Source organism: Podarcis liolepis (genome assembly GCF_965112155.1).
Source record: "Podarcis liolepis genome assembly, chromosome: 9".
NCBI classification, from domain to species: Eukaryota; Metazoa; Chordata; class Lepidosauria; order Squamata; family Lacertidae; genus Podarcis; species Podarcis liolepis.
In genome coordinates, this window is record NC_139564.1 from 74481152 (window position 1) to 74500807 (window position 19656).

General features: G+C 43.7%; 1 long non-coding RNA gene across 1 annotated transcript; it reads left to right on the forward strand.

Moving 5' to 3' along the window:
* Nucleotides 1-4548: 4548 nt before the first annotated feature.
* Nucleotides 4549-16764, forward strand: LOC310686745. The gene is made up of 3 exons (XR_014516084.1): nt 4549-4786; nt 15859-15967; nt 16736-16764. It is a non-coding gene; the product is annotated as an uncharacterized lncRNA (long non-coding RNA).
* Nucleotides 16765-19656: the final 2892 nt, after the last annotated feature.

The window sequence follows — 19656 nt, forward strand, 5'->3', positions numbered from 1 at the left end:
GCATCCAGAAACTCATAACTGCCCCGTCTTCCTTGCATTACGGCTGACTCTGTGGATTGGTACAACCTGGCATAATTCCTACGTGTAAAGTGTGGCAAATGTACGTTGCCGTGAGTAGCTCACGGGAGCCCAGCAGTAACTGGAAGTTACATTTGCTAAACTGAGAATTAAACAGGAAACAGGAAGTAAAACTGCAATGAAGGGCAAGATTTAAAGTAGATCACAGTAAGAAAGCAATTCCATAAGTGCCACGGTGTGTAGCCCGCACAAAGTGCACATGTTTCACATATATAATCATCAGCATGTATGTTGAGTGCTGTTTTCTACACAGAAGTGTTTAAATGTATGAATTAGTTCATGTTTGATGTGGGGTCAAGGCAGCCCACCTTTTTCCCTGACAGAGACTCAAGGTGGCTTACAGATAAAAGCAAGAACCACTAAACACATTTTGTATTTCTGTGCTGTGTTGTGAATTGCCCTGTAATCTTCGGATGGAGGGCAGCAGTGGCGTAGCGTGGGGGGTGCAAGGGGGGCCGGCCGCACCGGGCGCAACATCTGGGGGTTAGGGTTAGGGGGCGCAAATCCACGGGTTAGGGGGTGCAAATCCACGGGTTAGGGGGCGCAAATTACTTGCCTTGCCCCGGGTGCTGACAACCCACGCTACGCCACTGGAGGGCAGCATATAAATTTAATATGCAACAGCAACAACACACACATTCTAAGAAAACCATAACAATAAATAACCAGCTGCACAAATATAATATGGAGTACACCTGGGTTGCCAGCAGTACATGCAAAAAAAAGGATATAGGTGTCTTAGTAGACCAGAGCTTAACATGAGTCAACTGTGGGATTCAGCAATAAAAAATGCTAAAGCTCTTCAGGGCTGCATCAACAGAAGTCTAGAGTCCAGAACGTGTGCAGAGGAAGGCAACCAAGATGATCAAGGGTCTGGAAACCAAGCCTTACGTGGAACGGTTGAAGGAGCCTGGAAAAGAGGAGATTGAGAGGAGACATGATGAGCCATCTTCAAATATCTAAAGGGCTGCCATATAGAAGATGGGGGTAAGCTTGTTTACTCTTGCTCTGGAAGGTAGAATCTGAACCAAGTTATGAGAAAAGAGATTTCGACTAAACATCAGGATGATGACAGTAAGAGCTGTTAGACAGTGGATCTTCTTAAGAACCTTGGAGGTTCTTAAGAAGAGGTTGGATGGCCACCGGTCATGGATGCTTGAGCTGAGATTTCTGCATCGCAGGGGGTTGGACTAGATGACCCTCAGGGTCTCTCTTCCAACTCTACAATTTTATGATTCTATGATTCCCGTTGACGTAGTGGTGGCGGTGGAGGGAGGGGATATCCATGTCCACCAGACCTTTGTTGATAGCAGGAGGGCAGGGGGCAACTGCTGTCTACACCAAAATGGCTTATTGCTAGTGTATACTAACCACGGGGACACTCCTGGAAGCCCATCCCTCTAATGTACTAGCACAAGCTACAGCTGGCTGGAGAACAAGGCAGAACTGATGTCTGCTTCCCAGCTCACCTTCCACTCCCAGGTCTCCAGACTTGCTGGGCACAGCAGCCATGGCTGCCCACTGTCAAACTCACATGGACCAGGGACACCTCACACTAAGCGGCAGTGGAGGAAATGGCTCACAGACCATTCTGCGTAGGAGGGAGCGGATACTTCCCAGGAAGTTCTAGATCAAATGGCAGGGACTTGGGGCATGTTCAGTTCCATTGTGCAGGATCTGCACCAATCACTCCCCGCCCCCCCGCCCCTGCCCCCGCCCCCCCTATGTTTTCTGGCTTTCCATTTGTCAATGGATTCAGATTTTTTTTAAAATTAACTTTCCAGAGGTTACAATAGTCTTAAGACTAAAAAGATGAGCTACCTGTAGACTTAAGCAACGGCTTGAAACGTTAAGAGATTCCTGCAATGAAATAATCTGTAATAAAGCATGCCAGCAACACGCATGTTACTAAAAAAGCCAATGCAATTCTGAGCTGCATCAATAGGAGTATAGCATCTAGATCAAGGGAAGTAATAGTGCCACTGTATTCTGCTCTGGTCAGACCTCACCTGGAGTACTGTGTCCAGTTCTGGGCACCACAGTTCAAGAAGGACACGGACAAACTGGAACGTGTCCAGAGGAGGGCAACCAAAATGGTCAAAGGCCTGGAAACGATGCCTTATGAGGAACGGCTAAGGGAGCTGGGCATGTTTAGCCTGGAGAAGAGGAGGTTAAGGGGTGATATGATAGCCGTGTTCAAATATATAAAAGGATGCCACATAGAGGAGGGAGAAAGGTTGTTTTCTGCTGCTCCAGAGAAGCGGACACGGAGCAATGGATCCAAACTACAAGAAAGAAGATTCCACCTAAACATTCGGAAGAACTTCTTGACAGTAAGAGCTGTTCGACAGTGGAATTTGCTGCCAAGGTGTGTGGTGGCGTCTCCTACTTTGGAGGTCTTTAAGCAGAGGCTTGACAACCATATGTCAGGAGTGCTCTGATGGTGTTTCCTGCTTGGCAGGGGGTTGGACTCAATGGCCCTTGTGGTCTCTTCCAACTCTATGATTCTATGATTCTATGATTCTATGATTCCATGATGATCAGACGTGTGCACATTTCATGAATACTGTAACTGACAGGCTGCTTCAAAGTACTCCTTCTGATTGCTTTCTGTATACGACTGCCCTCTAGTGGTACTTTTTAAAAAGACACAATATTTCCGAACGATTTCCATGTTGTTGCTGCAAAACAACAAAGAATCTCTTAGCACCAGCTTGTTATGGCATAAACCTTTGTGGACCACAGCTGCATGGAATGTAATCTTCAGGCGGCTAAGAAAAAATATAATACATAACATAGTATTGTAGATTTGGGGTGGGGGGTGGGGAACGACGACGACAAAGGGTGAGCGCAGAAAAAAACTGATGTGGGGCATTTTTTACTCTCAGACTGCATGTTAATCACTCCTGCTTTAGAGGCAGGCAAGAAGAATACTTTGTAAGACTCATTCCAGGGGGGGAAAAAGACTGGAGCGATCTGATCATGGGGAATGAGCAACACTGGTTTCTGGAATAGTACATGCAATAGGAAGAAGACTGCTCTTGGTGATTCCTTGCTTAGCCAAAAATGCCAGTCTTTCGTGGAATGCCCTTCCCTGTAGAAGACTAGTGGAAACTAGCTTATATGAGCAGACCCTCCAAATTTCCCTGTTTTCCAGGGACAGTCCCAGATTTACAGAAGCCATCCCAGTTTCTGATTTGATCCTGGAATGTCCCACTTTTCCTTAGGACGTCCTCATTTTCAGTGGAGAAATGATGGAGGGTATGCTTCATTGGCTATGCATACCACATACTAGCAAACTATGGCAAGTTCTTAAAGAAATGGGAGTGCCTGATCACCTCATCTGTCTCCTGAGAAATCTCTATGTGGGACAAGAAGCTACAGTTAGAACTGGATATGGAAAAACTGATTGGTTCAAAATTGGGAAAGGAGTACGGCAAGGCTGTATATTGTCTCCCTGCTTATTTAACTTATATGCAGAATTCATCATGCCAAAGGCTGGGCTGGATGAATCCCAAGCCAGAATTAAGATTGCCGGAAGAAATATCAACAACCTCAGATATGCAGATGACATAACCTTGATGGCAGAAAGTGAGGAGGAATTAAAGAACCTTTTATTGAGGGTGAAAGAGGAGAGCGCAAAATATGGTCTGAAGCTCAACATCAAAAAAACGAAGATCATGGCCACTGGTCCCATCACCTCCTGGCAAATAGAAGGGGAAGAAATGGAGGCAGTGAGAGATTTTACTTTCTTGGGCTACATGATCACTGCAGATGGTGACAGCAGTCACGAAAGTAAAGGACGCCTGCTTCTTGGGAGAAAAGCAATGACAAACCTAGACAGCATCTTAAAAAGTAGAGACATCACCTTGCCAACAAAGGTCCGTATAGTAAAAGCTATGGTTTTCCCAGTAGTGATGTATGGAAGTGAGAGCTGGACCATAAAGAAGGCTGATCGCCAAAGAATTGATGCTTTTGAATTATGGTGCTGGAGGAGACTCTTGAGAGTCCCATGGACTGCAAGAAGATCAAACCTATCCATTCTTAAGGAAATCAGCCCTGAGTGCTCACTGGAAGGACAGATCCTGAAGCTGAGGCTCCAATACTTTGGCCACCTCATGAGAAGAGAAGACTCCCTGAAAAAGACCCTGATGTTGGGAAAGATGGAGGGTACAAGGAGAAGGGGATGACAGAGGACGAGATGGTTGGACAGTGTTCTCGAAGCTACCAGCATGAGACTGACTAAACTGCGGGAGGTGGAAGACAGAAGTGCCTGGCGTGCTCTGGTCCAGGGGGTCACAAAGAGTCGGACACGACTAAACGACTAAACAACAACAACATGACTGCGTGGTGAAGCTGCGTAAACGAGAAAGGGTAGGGATGCTATATTTCGAAGAGCAAAAAAGAGATAACATTTGCCAACTTATACTTTTAACTATGGGTTGCTATGATGACTCTACCCATGAAAAAGAGGACGTGTCCTGGAAAAAGAGGACATATGGCAACCTTAGCAAAGAGATAGTAATGCTTGGGTTTTATTCTCATTACATAGCTGGCAATATAGTAGTTTCTAGGGTTACTCTTCTCTGGAGGCTGAGACTCTGAGATGCAGGAGGCAGAGCTTAGAAGCCAAGCAGTGGTGTTTAGTAAATGAAGGCGCACAGTCTGGTAGGATTGGGGTGGCGTCTAACAGCACATCATGGTAAAGGTAATGAATTTGTTTTATTTTTTCTCATGGCATGATTCCTTCCCCAGTAAATAGATCTTATTTTTTCCAGCATTACTTCACTGGAGATGAAAGTTCTTTTCTTAAAAAAAGAAAAAATTAAACATTGCAGCTGGTAAATGGCTTTTGCTGTTGCTATGGGATTAGGACCATTTCATGCTGAGACTGAAGAGATGTTTTGTGAAAGGGACATTTCCCCCTGGAGGTGGCATGCTTAAAAATGCTGACTAAGGGTTGCACAAGGCAGGCTGTCAAACATCAAAGGGAAGCGATCTTCAGAATATGGTTGCAAATATAAAAGCGGGTGTTTTGGGGGAGGAGGCCGCTCAGAGGAGGAGGCTCAGAGAAAGAGAGATTTGGCAAAGTTTTTACTTTTAAAAAACCCTCAAACTATAATATAGGAACACAGAAGTTCTCACATAGCTTGTTTGTTTTTAATATATTTTTATTAAAGATTTCTTGGTTTACAAAAGTATGTGCAATGTCTCTTTTCCCCAGTTGCATTTTCTACAGATCAGTTTCATCTGCTGTGAGACATTAGTGTTACATTAGGAAGAAAAGAGGGAAAGAGCTAGAGAGGGGAATGGTGAGTGGGACTGGGGTCGGGTGGCAATGCTTCAATTCTACTTATTGTATGTGTGGGGTTTTGTGTCAGCGTTACTTGTGTGGGTTCTCTTTACTCTTTGCTTGTGTTCCTTTGGTGGTGAGAGAGGTTGGGGTTGGCCTAGGGTGTGGTTGGTTGTTTTTGATTGGCTGTGGTGAACTTTGTTTTCATGTGTGAGTGGGGTGTGGGTGGGTGGGTGGGGAGCAGGTTAGCCAGATTGATTCAAATGCTGTTGGCGGGTTCTTGTTGTTGTCTTGTTGAGCAAATACTAGACGTTACCCCAGAACTGGCCCTACTGAACATCTTCCAAGATAATAATGCCCATTTGAACTATAAAAAGCTCATAACCCACCTACTTCCAGCAGCCAGAAGCATCATAGCCAGACACTGGAGAGACCTGTCAGGAGTAAGCATGGACCAATGGTATCAAATAGTATGGGAAACAGCCTTATTAGGGAAAACTAACCAGTAAACTGAAACTGACATGGGGACAAATAGAAGAAGACGCCTTTATCACATACACAGCCTAACAGAAGTTCTCATATAGTTAAGACCCATAGCAACAGCAGGGCTCCATCATTGTAAGCCTTAATAAAACATGTCTCTCCTGTATCGGTCTCTACAGCCACAGCAGGCGCTGTAACTCTCCAATGGTTTGACTTTACCCTTTTACTCTTTCATTGCCTCCCAAGGCAGAAAGACGCCAACATAATAAATGGCACCTTTTGAACAAATTACTTGGAACTTGGCAGGTGGTCTGTGAAAGTGCCAGATTTCAAACTGCTCTGGTAAAAATGGCCCAAGATACAGCTAGGTAAAAAGCACTGGAAACTGGCACTTTGACCCCTTTCCCCAAAGAAAGTATATCATATACTTCTTTCAATTTTGATGAAAATAGTAGTAGTAAATGTGCTTTGTTCAGGTATGTTGTGAAGCACAAGCTGCCTTTGGTTTGGGGAAGCTCTGATCACCAACTAAAATATTATTAAGGGTTTTCCACCCCATTAAAGTCTATGGAAGGTTTTCCAGCAAAATAATGCTTATCTGAAAGCAAAAGTTAAGCATATATATTTTTTGCCATGATTGTAGTATCTGCAAAGGGTGGGTGCCCTATACAATACCTATTATGAAATTTCACAGGGGGATTCCTCTAGTTTCCAAAAGCCATATAGGAACAGGACATTGTGTGGGGCATCTTTGCTGGTCGCTGGCAGCAGCATCCCCTCCATCTATTTTTTTTAAAATATTTTTTATTACATTTTTCATTTTTTTAAAATAATTTTTTATTGCTTTTTTTCCAAGGTCAGAATACATCGTCAATATCACAACAAAAGCGATTTTACAGAAAAAAGAAGAAATTATAAAAGAAAATTCACTTTTCCAAATCAATTTTCATAATCAACTGGACTTCCCCACATCTTCCATCCACTGCTTTCTTTACAATAAAAATAAACAGCAAATTGATACCTTATTTTATGTGTTTTTGTACTTTCATTTAGTTATATAATCTATGATTTATACTTTTCAAAATCATGACTTAATTTCCCTCATTTACAAATCTCAATACTGAAGCATGTTTTTCCCAAAAACTTAGCAAATTCTCAACATTCATATAACTTGTAGTGTTTTTGTAAATAGTCTTTAAATTTTTTCCAATCCTCTTCCACTGCCTCTTCTCCCAGATCTCGGATTCTGCCGGTCATTTCGGCTAGTTCCATGTAGTCGATCAGCTGCGAATGCCATTCTTCCAGCGTGGGTAACTCCTGTGCCTTCCAATATTTGGCTATAAGGATTCTTGCTGCTGTAGTTGCATATAAAAAGAAGGTTCTATCTTTTTTTGACACTCTCTGGCCTACAATGCCCAGGAGGAAGGCCTCTGGTTTCTTTTATTACATTTTTCAGATACAAACTCAGAAATATACACAAAGTACAAGAAATACAAAAACAAAAACAAAAACAAGAAAAAAGAAAAAAGAAGAAAAAACGCCAACTTTCCAAAGCTTTTTCATACAACCAACTGGACTTCCCCACATCTTCCTCACCCTGCATTCTTTACAATAAAAATATCAGCAAATTATTACCTTGTTTCATATCTTATTTTGTACCTTTCAGATATTATGTTTTTAACTTTAAAATACTTTTTATCAATTACTTATACCTTAAATTAAACATAATATTACTTTAAGTTTCAACCTTTTCTTACTTAAAACTTAATTTCCTGTTTCACCAAATCTAATTGCTGAAGCTAAAATTTCCAAATCGTGCAATTTCTTAACATTCATACAGCTTATAATGCTTTTGTAAATAGTCCTTAAATTTTTTCCAGTCCTCTTCCATTGTTTCTTCTCCCAAATCTCGGATTCTGCCAGTCATTTCAGCCAGTTCCATATAGCGTCTGCCACTCTTCCAGTGTGGGTAGATCTTGTGTCTTCCAATGTTTTGCGATGAGTATTCTTGCTGCTGTAGTTGCATACATAAAAAAAGTTCTATCCTTCTTTAACACTTTCTGGCTGACAATGCCCAGGAGGAAGGCCTCTGGTTTCTTGGGAAAGGTATACTTAAATACCTTTTTAAACTCATTGTAGATCATTTCCCAGAAGGCCTTCACTTTTGGACAAGTCCACCAGAGGTGAAAGAATGTCCCTTCAGCCTCCTTGCATTTCCAACATTTATTATCAGACAGGTGATATATCTTTGCAAGCTTGACTGGGGTCATGTACCACCTGTATATCATTTTCATAATATTTTCTTTCAAGGCATTACATGCCGTAAATTTCATTCCGGTGGTCCATAACCTTTCCCAGTCCTCAAACATAATGTTATACCCAATATCCTGGGCCCATTTTATCATGGCTGATTTGACTGTCTCATCTTGGGTGTTCCATTTAAGCAGCAAGTTATACATTCTCGAAAGTACCTTAGTCTTTGGTTCAAGCAATTCTGTCTCTAGTTTCGATTTTTCCACCTGGAACCCTACTTTTTTGTCCAATTTGAAAAACCTCTTGAATTTGAGCGTAATGTAACCAATCTCGCACCTTATTCTTTAATTTCTCCAAGCTCTGCCGCCTCCAATTATCTCCAATTTTTTCTATTATTTCCCAATATTTCGGCCAGCCGGCTTCCATATTGGGTTTTTTTCGGGCCTTAGCCTCTATTGGTGATAACCATCTCGGGGTCTTGTTTTCTAGTAAGTCTTTGTATTTTGTCCAGACAATAAATATTGCTTATCTGACAATATGGTTTTTGAACATTTTGTGAGTCTTTACCTTGTCGTACCACAAATATGCACGCCATCCTAAAGAATTATTAAACCCTTCCAGGTCTAGGACATCAGTGTTCTCTAAAAGTAACCAATCCTTCATCCAGCAGAAAGCTGCAGCTTCATAATATAACCTTAAGTCCGGCAGGGCAAATCCCCCTCTTTCTTTTGCGTCAGTTAGTATTTTAAATTTTATCCTGGGCTTTTTGCCCTGCCAGACAAACTTAGAGATATATTTCTGCCACTTTCCAAAACATTCCACTCTGTCCACGATCTGTAGGGTTTGAAACAAAAACAACATCTTTGGCAATACATTCATTTTTATAGCTGCAATTCGACCCAACAAGGAAAGTTTCAATCTTGACCAAATTTCTAAGTCCTTTTTAACTTCTGACCAACATTTTTCATAATTATCTTTAAATAAATTCAAATTTTTAGCGGACAAATTAACCCCTAGGTATTTCACTTTTTTAGCCACATTTAACTCTGTCTCTTTCTGAAACCCATCTGTTTCTAAAGGTGTCAAGTTTTTCCCCAGAACCTTAGTTTTTTGCTTATTCAGCTTAAATCCCGCCACCCGACCAAACTCATGAATCAGTTCTAGAACTCTTTTTGTACTAGATTCTGGCTCCTGTAATGTTAAAACCAAGTCATCTGCAAAAGCTTTCAGTTTGTATTGTTTCACTCCGACCTGTATTCCTTGTACCAACCGGTCCTCCCTAATCATGTTCAAAAACACCTCCAGGACTGAAATAAATAAAAGAGGGGATAGGGGGCACCCCTGTCGTGTTCCTTTTTCAATTTTAAACTCTTCTGTCACCACATTGTTCACTATCAGTTTAGCTTTTTGCTCTGAATAAATTGCTTCTATTCCATTTTCAAACCCCTGTCCCACTCCCATCCCTTCCAAATTTTTCTTCATAAACTTCCAAGAAATGTTGTCAAAGGCCTTCTCCGCATCAATAAAGATTAACACTGCTTTCGTATTAATATTAGTTTGCAAAAGTTCCAAAATGTCAATAATGTTCCTGGTGTTATCAAACAAATGTCTACCTGGGAGAAAGCCTGCCTGGTCCTTATGAATTACTTCATTTAGCACTTTTTTAAATCTACTTGCCAAAATATCTGCAAAAATTTTGTAATCCACATTTAGGAGTGAGATGGGACAGTAGTTCTTAAGTTGAGTCTTTTCAGTTTCCAATTTGGGTATCAATGTGATGAAAGCTTCTTTCCACGTTTCCGGTGCCTTCTTCCCCTCCATAATCTGGTTGCAAACCTCCATTAATGGTTGTATCAAGTAGTCTTTTAATGTCTTATAGTACTTGGAGGTAAGTCCATCTGGGCCTGGAGATTTGCCTAGTTGCATATTCTGAATGGCACCCTCAATTTCCTGTTGTGTTATTTTACAGTTCAGGATTGTTCTCTTTCCCTGGGCTAATTTTGATAATCCATTAATTTTTAAAAATTGGTCTATCTCAGTCTCTTCCTGTGGCCCCTGCGTGTAAAGTTTTTTGAAATATCTCTGGAAACACTTTCTAATTTCTTCTGGTTTCTGAATGTTTCTCCCTTCGATCTCTAGATTAGTAACAGTGTTCAATTTTTGTCTCTTTTTCAACTGCCATGCTAGCAGTTTTCCACACTTGTTCGCTGATTCAAATGATCTTTGTTTCATTTGTTTAATTTTCCATTCAACTTCTTGGTTTATCAGTTTCGCGTATTGTGCTTGATGGAATTTAATTTCTCTCAGAATCTCTTTCGATTTTGGTTTTGATCTCAATTTTTTCTCTCCATCTCTTATCTTCTCTAGGATCTTATCCTTTTTTTCATTCCAGAGTCTTTTCTTAATCGTGTTCTGTTGAATCAGAAACCCTCTCATGACTGCTTTACTTGCGTCCCAGATTGTTCTCTTTTCCACCGTAGTGTTCAAATTTATTTCAAAATAGTCTTTTAAAGTTTTTGGGGCCTTCTTCACAATCTCCTGATCTCTTAATAGGGTGTCATTCATTTTCCATCTGAAGGAACCGATTGGAGTAAGTCTCAATTCCACTTTCATAGCATTATGGTCGGAGCAAGTTTTTGGGCAGATTTCCACTTTTCTAGTCTTGGGTGCCAGCCCTCTAGTTGTCCATATTTGGTCGATTCTTGTCCATGACAGGTGGGCTTCAGAAAAGAATGTTCCTTCTTTACCTAGGGGGTTCTTTGTCCTCCAAATGTCAATCAAGTCCATACTGTCAGTTAGTAGCATTCCCTCCATCTAGATTAGGACCTGAAAGACCAAGGAAAACTGTTTCAGAGCTTGGAGGATAAGTTGTAAGCAACCACAATATCATAGCTGACCTTCCCGTTTCCCTGTTTTGTGGCAATATGAGATAGACTGGCAGGGTGTTGTTGTTTAAAATCATTAAATTGATTACTTGAGCCATGAGAAGACCTAATTTTAAAACTTCTTCTAGAATCCTGAAAAGATTCCTAAATGGGAAAGAGAAAAATCCAAAGTCAAAACAAAGCCTAATGGCTTAAAACAGCGTTGTCTGATAATTGAACTTAAGCTTGGAAAAATGAGAAATTGAAACTGAGAGATTCATCCACTCCTAATTGCATCATAAAATGATGTTTTGGGACACTAATATAGCTTATGAGAGGGCAGAGGTAAATGCATGTCTCCCAACAAAAATATGCAGGATGGAGAGATCTGTGATCTGCATCTGAACTATATGTGTGGAGACCCTGTTGCATGGACAAACTGCTCTTAGGGGTTTGGGGGCTTTGGCTGGAGTTTGTCTGTCTCTCTGTTCACAATTCCTGGGTTCTCTCACTGGTTCCTAAAAACTCTAAATGACTTGCCATAGTTCCAACATGCACAAGAGACAACCTCATGACTTGTTTCCTATTATAATCTCTGAGACTCTCAGAAGATGCTCTCCAAATGACAGCACCATAATGGAAGGTTCAGACACAGCTATGGAACTTCCTCCCATGGCAGATTCGCCCAAATCCAAGAGTATGTTTTACAAGTAGTGCAAGAAGTTAAGAAGTAGTGTAATTGGGACGCGGGTGGCGCTGTGGGTTAAACCATAGAGTCTAGGACTTGCCGATCAGAAGGTCGGCGGTTCGAATCCCCGCGACGGAGTGAGCTCCCATTGCTCGGTCCCTGCTCCTGCCAACCTAGCAGTTCGAAAGCACATCAAAGTGCAAGTAGATAAATAGGTACCACTCTGGCAGGAAGGTAAATGGTGTTTCTGTGCACTGCTCTGGTTCGCCAGAAGTGGCTTAGCCATGCTGGCTGTACGCCGGCTCCCTTGGCCAATAAAGAGAGATGAGCGCCGCAACCCTAGAGTCATCCACGACTGGACCTAATGGTCAGGGGTCCTTTTACCTTTACATTTAAGACCCGCCTGTTTGAGTTGGTCTTTGGAGATTATAATTAAATTGGGGAAAGATGGTGAAATTTCAGTGAGTTTGGTTCAAAATGATTCTTCCCTGCTTGGAAGAGGTCTTGCTTGTCACACCTTTCTGAATCCTTCAGGATGTAATGAGCTATAAATGTAAGCTAAAAAAACCCTTTCCACTGATTTTCAGTTTTAGGCAAATTCTAACTACAGTGGATTTTGAGAAATAGAGTGATGGGCTAGATTTATCTTTAGTCTGACCCAGAAATGCAGTTTTTTGCCGATCTGCCCAGTGCTGCACCTGAGTAGCTGCTGCTTTTTCATATCTCTTATGTATTCATATTCACCTTCCTCTATATCATGGTGGGGAGTCTGTGATCCTTCAGACAAACATGCCTATCCCAACATCACCCCAACCATTGGCCTTCAGTTCTGCTTCTAGTTCCTTTGAATGCCAATCTGAGCTTCTTTGCTCTTTTAATTCTGTTGAGACCAGGAGAAGGTGGGAAAGCTTGATCTTGTTCTAATGTAGATACAGGAATGTTCTCAAAATAGAAAGAGCAAGCAGCGCATCACAGAGAAGAAGAGAGCCACGGAGCAAATCCTTATTGCAATATACGCCTGCTCACTGGTGAGTTATTTCATGGGTTTCTTCTTTTACCTTCCACCAGATGGTGCCAGACCTGTTTTCAGAAAAGTGATATCTCCCTGGAGCCAGGTTCTTTCCGGACAAGGGTCGGGTGTTCTTCTGTTGATTTAAACTTCCTTGCTGCAGTTCTGCTTAATGCTTCCCCTTCTTCCCATTTGTTCTTTGGCGTTCCTGACCTGCTCCATCAATCTCATGTCTCCAGGAGCTGCTGAAGCTCCCTAAAATAAGATATAGCTCATTCTTAAGACACAGCTGCGAGAGCTTAATTATTATATGTTAATAAATCATACAAATTGGGAAGACTGTGGGATATGGGCCAGATAAGAGATTTTGGTGAATTATGTTGCTGAATAATTTTGGTGAATTTGTTTTCAGACGGGAGAGTTTCTTCACTCTCACTTCAGGCAAAGATGGAGCTTTGCCCCCCCCCCCAAGACCTCTCCAAGGTCTCAGCAGAGGCATTTCTCCTCAGGATTCTTGTAACTGATGAATTGGACCTAGTGGCACCAGGGATTAGCATCATTGGGTACTTGCTGAGGCTCAACCATCCCTGCCAAGGTGCCCCTGTTGTCCCTATAGCGGGGGGGGGGCGGGGGTGTAGGCAACCACTTTTGTCAAGCAGGCTGAACCCAGAAGGGGCCGCTTCTCTGGGTCACCTTGGACAGGTGGGCAGGCCTCTCAGTCATCTGATGTCATGTAAGTAAGTACATTTTTATTTATACCCCGCCCTGCCCGGCCAAGACTGGGCTCAGGGCGGCTAACATCAAATATCAAATACATTGAAACACAATCAAACAATTGATTAAAATATGGCTTAAAAATTAGAATCAGGATAAAATGAAATGACTGCCCGTGAATTACAACCATGGGGTTAGAGACCGCAAGTATTCACCAGGGCCAGCTATCCTTGTTGGTCCCACGTGAGCCGATAAAAGGGCTAAAGAGGTAACTTACAGGGTCCCATAGAGGGGGGGTCAAACTGGGCCTGGACCAAAGGCCAGGCGAAACAGCTCCGTCTTGCAGTCCCTGCAGAAGGATGTCAAGTCCTGCAGGGCCCTGGTCTCCTGCGATAGTGTTTTCCACCAGGCTGGGGCCAAAGCCAAAAAGGCCTTGGCCCTGTCTGAGGCAAGTTTAACCTCCTTGAGGCCCGGGACCTCCAAGATATTATTATTTGTGGACCCAGGACTGCAAACCAAAGGAGTGGGGCTTTAAGTTGGGGCTGAATTTAAACAGCACGTAAAGGCAAGCCCTTTTGCAAAGGAAAAAATTGAAGAATCCTTTAAGCCCTGCTCTCCTGATGGTTCCTTGGCGGCAGGACTTACCTTTGGCACAACACCAAAAGGAGCGCTTGGCTGCTTTCAGCAGAGCTCACCTCCACCCAGGAGCTCCAGGTGAGAGCTCTCGAGTGGACCGGTTCCAGCGGGGCTCGCCTTCTGTGCCAAATTTAAGCAGTGCTGAATGCAAGCCCTGGAGGGGCTTTACTAAACCCACACCTGATGTCAGGGCAGTGACAGGTGGGTGTGGCCAGCAGAGAATGAGCGCAAGGGCCAATCTGGCTTGCCTGGCTTCTCCACCTCGACTTAAGAGTTTCCTGGTCCTGCTGTCCCTCCTTCGTGCTGCTGCTGCCTGTCCAAGAATGCAAGCAATGCTCTCTCGCGCTCTAGTCCATTGTGCGCATTCAGCCCCAAGGATGAAGATGAGTGAGCAACAGGGACTGTGGGGAGGAGGAGGAGAAGGGCGTCCCCAATACAAGAGACCATTGGCTCCAGTGCAGCTCCAAACACATGCAAGCTGCAGTAAATCCAAACAGGGGATAAGCCCCCAAAGGTGCATTTGAAATACAATTGGGGGCCATCATTTACTGAAGTTAATTACATGTGTCTGAAAGACACATTGCAACATGTCACATGCTAGGATATGGGGTGTTTGGCCTCCTGGACTTTACTTTCACACTGTTATTGGATCTAAGAATAAGTTTCTTGAATGCCAGTATGATACTGTTACCCTTTGTCTTGATTTAGATGCTGTCAGGGGTTCAGGAGCAGAGGCGAGGGGAAGGGAGGAAACAGAGAGCGAGGGGGAGGAGTCCGAAGGAAAAATGAGCGATGACGACGACCCGAGATCTCCGAGTCTCTCCAGTGAATCGGAAGATTCACAGAAAGGAGCGCCAGTGACCAGAGCAAGGGGGGAGCTTAGGGGGACACCCCAGAAAGAAGGGACAAAAGGGGGTTCAGAGAGCAGCAGTTGGAAATCGGGGCCAACGTCCCCAACAGAGCGCAGTGGGGAGGAAGGGCGCCAGGCATCGGGATCCGGCGGCTCGCCACAGGGGGAAGGGCATGAGTCAGGAGTAGCCACACCTCCATCGGGGAGCGAAGAAACGGTCAAGCGGAAAGTGGGAGGTTGGGCGCGCGCGCCAAGTTCAGATGCACAGGAAGGCGGCACAGTAAGCAGCCCGGAAAGGGAGCCAGGTCCTAAAGCCCGCCGCAAGGAGACAGAAGGGTCCGGGGGGTCAGCGTCAGAAGAGTCCCGGAAGGAAGAGACCACGGGGGGCAGAGGGACCCAGAGAAGAACGGTCAGGCGGAAAAGGTGGAGTAAGGCGAGGGTATTAAGTTGGTGTACAGGAGGCGGGGACTCAGACGGAGCTTCGCCGGTCTAGCTTATAAGACGTAGAGTTGCACACTGCAGCTTGGAAATGGAAACTGTAAATCAATAAAGACTTTTATACAGTGAACGCTGGCTAGCGTGATCCTCTGTGAGCTCGGATCTGGAAGCAGCTCTGACAGATGCCATCTACGTTGTTTCTATACCTATTGCGATGCCTCGCCACCAGCTTATTTCCCCCCTCACAATTTTCCAAGCAGCTAGATATGACAACTGAACATCTCCATCAGCTGGGAAGTCTGAGCAATAAACTCTATTGGATGAAGAGTCTCTCCACCCCCCCTCCATAGATGGGCAAGAGATGAAAGTCTCAAACGCTTTCAGTGGAAATTTGATTTGTTTTCAATAAAGAATACAGAGGATGATGACTGCAAGCAGATATTTAAGCCTGGATGGCTTGTAATGGGATTTGCCCAAATTCCTCCAAAGCCCAAATCTTTTATAAAGGACGAATCATGGGGTGAAAACTCCTTTGCTCTTTCATTTTCATAGATGAGAACTCCTGTCTGGAAGCCTGAGGTCACCATCTTTTGCAGCTACAGTTCCTGAAGCAGGCAAAGAAGACTGCAAGCTTAGTCTCTTCCTGGCTCATATTGCCGAAGTGAACCACTTACTTGCCATGAATAATGCATGCATCCTTGCCAGGGTTTTTAAATTATTATTATGAAGAGAATTAAATTCAGCCTGGTGCTATTTTATTCCCATTCCCATCTGTGGTGATTGCCAATCACTTTCAGCAGATTAACTTTGCAGAAGTTAAGAGCAGGCTGATCTCAGTAAGTTTGGCTTCCCAGTCCCAGCACACTCTTTGTTCTTGGGCGTAAATAAGCTGATGATGAAATCCACAAATGCAGGCTGACATCAGATGCAGAAGGGTGCCTTTGCTATTGATGGACAGATTTTTGTCTGTTTTGGTTTCTGTCTGTTTCTCCTTTTTCCATTCTTAAACTCAGTTTGCTTCATTTCCACAGTCTGGCAGCAGAGGAAGAACGTTAAAGCCCCCATGAAAATCATACTTATTTTTCTAAACATTGCTTCTAATATGCACAATGTTCTAATGTGCATATGTTTGCAATTTTCCACAACATACTGCATTTTGTACATTATTTACACCGATGTACACATTTGGAGAACTGCGTTGTAAAATTCAGAGAAGTGCATATGTTGAAAGATGGCTGTTTTGGCTTGTGTATTGGTTTTGGAAGTGCAGATTTCTGCTCAGATTTTGCATTTCCAAATCATCCGATTGTATTTGTGGAAACTGTATTTCACAATTCATTATTCTTTTCACGTATAATTTGCACGTGGACTTTGATGCAGTTTTACGCTGTTGGCTTATCCACACTAACCTTTCCTCTGCTCTCTCCAGGCACAGTTTGTGCTTCAGAGCTACGTATCCAAGCTTTCTTCTTCTTCTTCTTCTTCTTCTTCTTCTTCTTCTTCTTCTTCTTCTTCTTCTTCTTCTTCTTCTTCTTCTTCTTCTTCCCTGGAACTTTCCCCATGAAAACTTGCTCTTTATTGCTGAATCAGAACAAACAGCAATCTGTGGGAAATCCAAATTGCTGATTGTTGTGCTTTGCCTTTGAAGCGTGGTTTTTCACAGGGAAATCTACAGGGTGAAAAAGAAAAAAAAGAGCGCTCAGACTCAGAGATTTGACGTGTAGGGCCAAAGATAAGTGTGGATGAGGCCTGTGAGTTTCTGCCTTCCTCCTTCTCACCTGCATTTTAAACAATTGTCTACAGTAGGTTACAGAGGCATAGCATGAGAAGTGAAGAGGGGCCATGGACCTGGGTTCAAAATTTTTGAATGGGCACCAACTAGGTGACCCCATGTAGGTGACCCCAGTGTGGCCTGGTTCAGTGCTCCTCTCTACAGTGGTACCTCAGGTTACAGACGCTTCAGGTTACAGACGCTTCAGGTTATACACTCCACTAACCCAGAAATAGTATCTCTGAGAACAGAAATCGTGCGGTGGCGGCAGTGGGAGGCCCCATTAGCTAAAGTGGTACCTCAGGTTAAGAACAGTTTCAGGTTAAGAACGGACCTCCAGAACGAATTAAGTTCTTAACCCAAGGTACCACTGTACTTGCCAAGGACTGCATTGGCTGGCTGGGCTCCCCGCAGGCAGGGGGCTCAGTGTGACCCTGCTTTGCTTCAGCAGCATCAGCAGCGAGGGCTGGGCTGGCATCCCTCATCTGGTGCACACACATGTGTTTGCCCCAGGCCCCGGCAACCAACGCTACACCACTGGTAGGATACAAGAACTGCAGTGGGCAAACCTGGCTCCTGAAAATCACTTCCATCTTCACCTGGCCACCGACAGCACAAGGCCTTTACAGGGAGAGGAAGAGGGCTACCAATTTCTCTTGCCTCTCATCTCCGATTTCACGCCAGGCTGACACAAAACCCACTATGAAGTAATGCTGTGAGTGGCTTCATGGCCACTAGGTAGGGGAAGGCACAGGGAATCGGGGAAGGGGGTGTGGATTGGCCAATCAGTGTCTGTGTGTCTCCATTCTATGCACATTTATTCAGAAGTACATAGGATTCTTGTAGATTTAGTTACTGATCAGTTATCTTCATCAGCTTTGTTGGATTTCAGCTGTTGCACACAAAGCTTGCATTCATGTATGACCATCTTGCTTCAGAGAATAACTTTCTCTACAAAGTATGCAGAGTCTGGTGATTCCTTAAAACAGTGGTTTTCAAAACTTTCTTATCTGGGCCACACTTCCAGAATAAAAATTTCCTTGCGCCACATTATTATTTTTTATGGTTAAGAAATATACTGGAAAACACTTTAAAAAGATACAACTTCTAGCAATGCCTGATTTATAAAACACAACTACTTTATAATAGGGACGCGGGTGGCGCTGTGGGTTAAACCACAGAGCCTAGGGCTTGCTGATTAGAAGGTTGGCGGTTCGAATCCCTGCGATGGGGTGAGGTCCCGTTGCTCGGTCCCTGCTCCTGCCAACCTAGCAGTTCGAAAGCACATCAAAGTGCAAGTAGATAAATAGCTACCGCTCCAGCGGGAAGTTAAATGACGTTTCCATGCGCTGCTCTGGTTCGCCAGAAGCGGCTTAGTCATGCTGACCACATGACCCGGAAGCTGTACGCCGGCTCCCTCGGCCAATAAAGCGAGATGAGCGCTGCAACCCCAGAGTCGGTCATGACTGGACCTAATGGTCAGGGGTCCCTTTACCTTTTCACTTTATAATATGACCATGGGACATGCAGAAAGTATAAAACAATGCAACTACACAAGAACATGAATCAATCCCAAAGTATAATATTGACTGTACAGTGGTACCTCAGGTTAAGTACTTAATTCGTTCCGGAGGTCCATACTTAACCTGAAACTGTTCTTAACCTGAAGCACCACTTTAGCTAATGGGGCCTCCTGCTGCTGCCGCGCCACCGGAGCACAATTTCTGTTCTCATCCTGAAGCAAAGTTCTTAACCTGAAGCACTATTTCTGGAGTCTGTAACCTGAAGTGTATGTAACCCAAAGCATATGTAACCCGAGGTACCACTGTACTTGATTCTTCCTGCCACATTTGCCATCCTTTCCTGCCACACCAATGTGGTTGTCACGCCCTTTCAGGACCACTGCCTTAAAGACCAATAAGTTTTTTAATGAATAAGCTTCTAAGGGTGCTGGATTTTCCTGTAGGATCTTTCTGTGCACCAACTATACTGTGCTGTGGAATGAATCAAGAAATTTGGCTTTTCTTTATTCATAGTAATAAACACCTAGCCTTCCTCAGTGGCCTTCAGCTTGGTCCAGCCGCTGCGCTTAAGATAAATGATGTCACTAAATAGGGAATTAAGTGCAAGCTGCTCTCGAGTCTTATGATCTGCCCACCCTTCCACCTGATCTCCTGTGAAAGTTCTGCCAAGGTTCTTTATTCCAAATTTACTGTTCTGTTGGCTAACTGGTTTGTTTATGTGGGTTCATCTCCATCTTTAGAATGACATTCAGAATTCCTGTACTGGGAGCTGCAGGGCAGGAAGAATGCTCTGTGAAATGCGTCCTTCTGGAGTCACCATCTGGGCAATATTCATCTTGCTTAGCAAAATGCCACGATATTCTGCCGAACGCAGGTGCCGAGGCTGATCACGAGGCACTGGTGGCCACAGCAATAAACCAACATCCAGCAGAAAGATAATTAAGGCACCTGGTGCTGCCTTGGCTTTGAATGAGCCAATTCTATTTTCCGTATTGATCTGAATGGAAAAATCCACCCTTTTGTTTCACTCTGCAGCAGCATTGCAAGTTGCTTCTA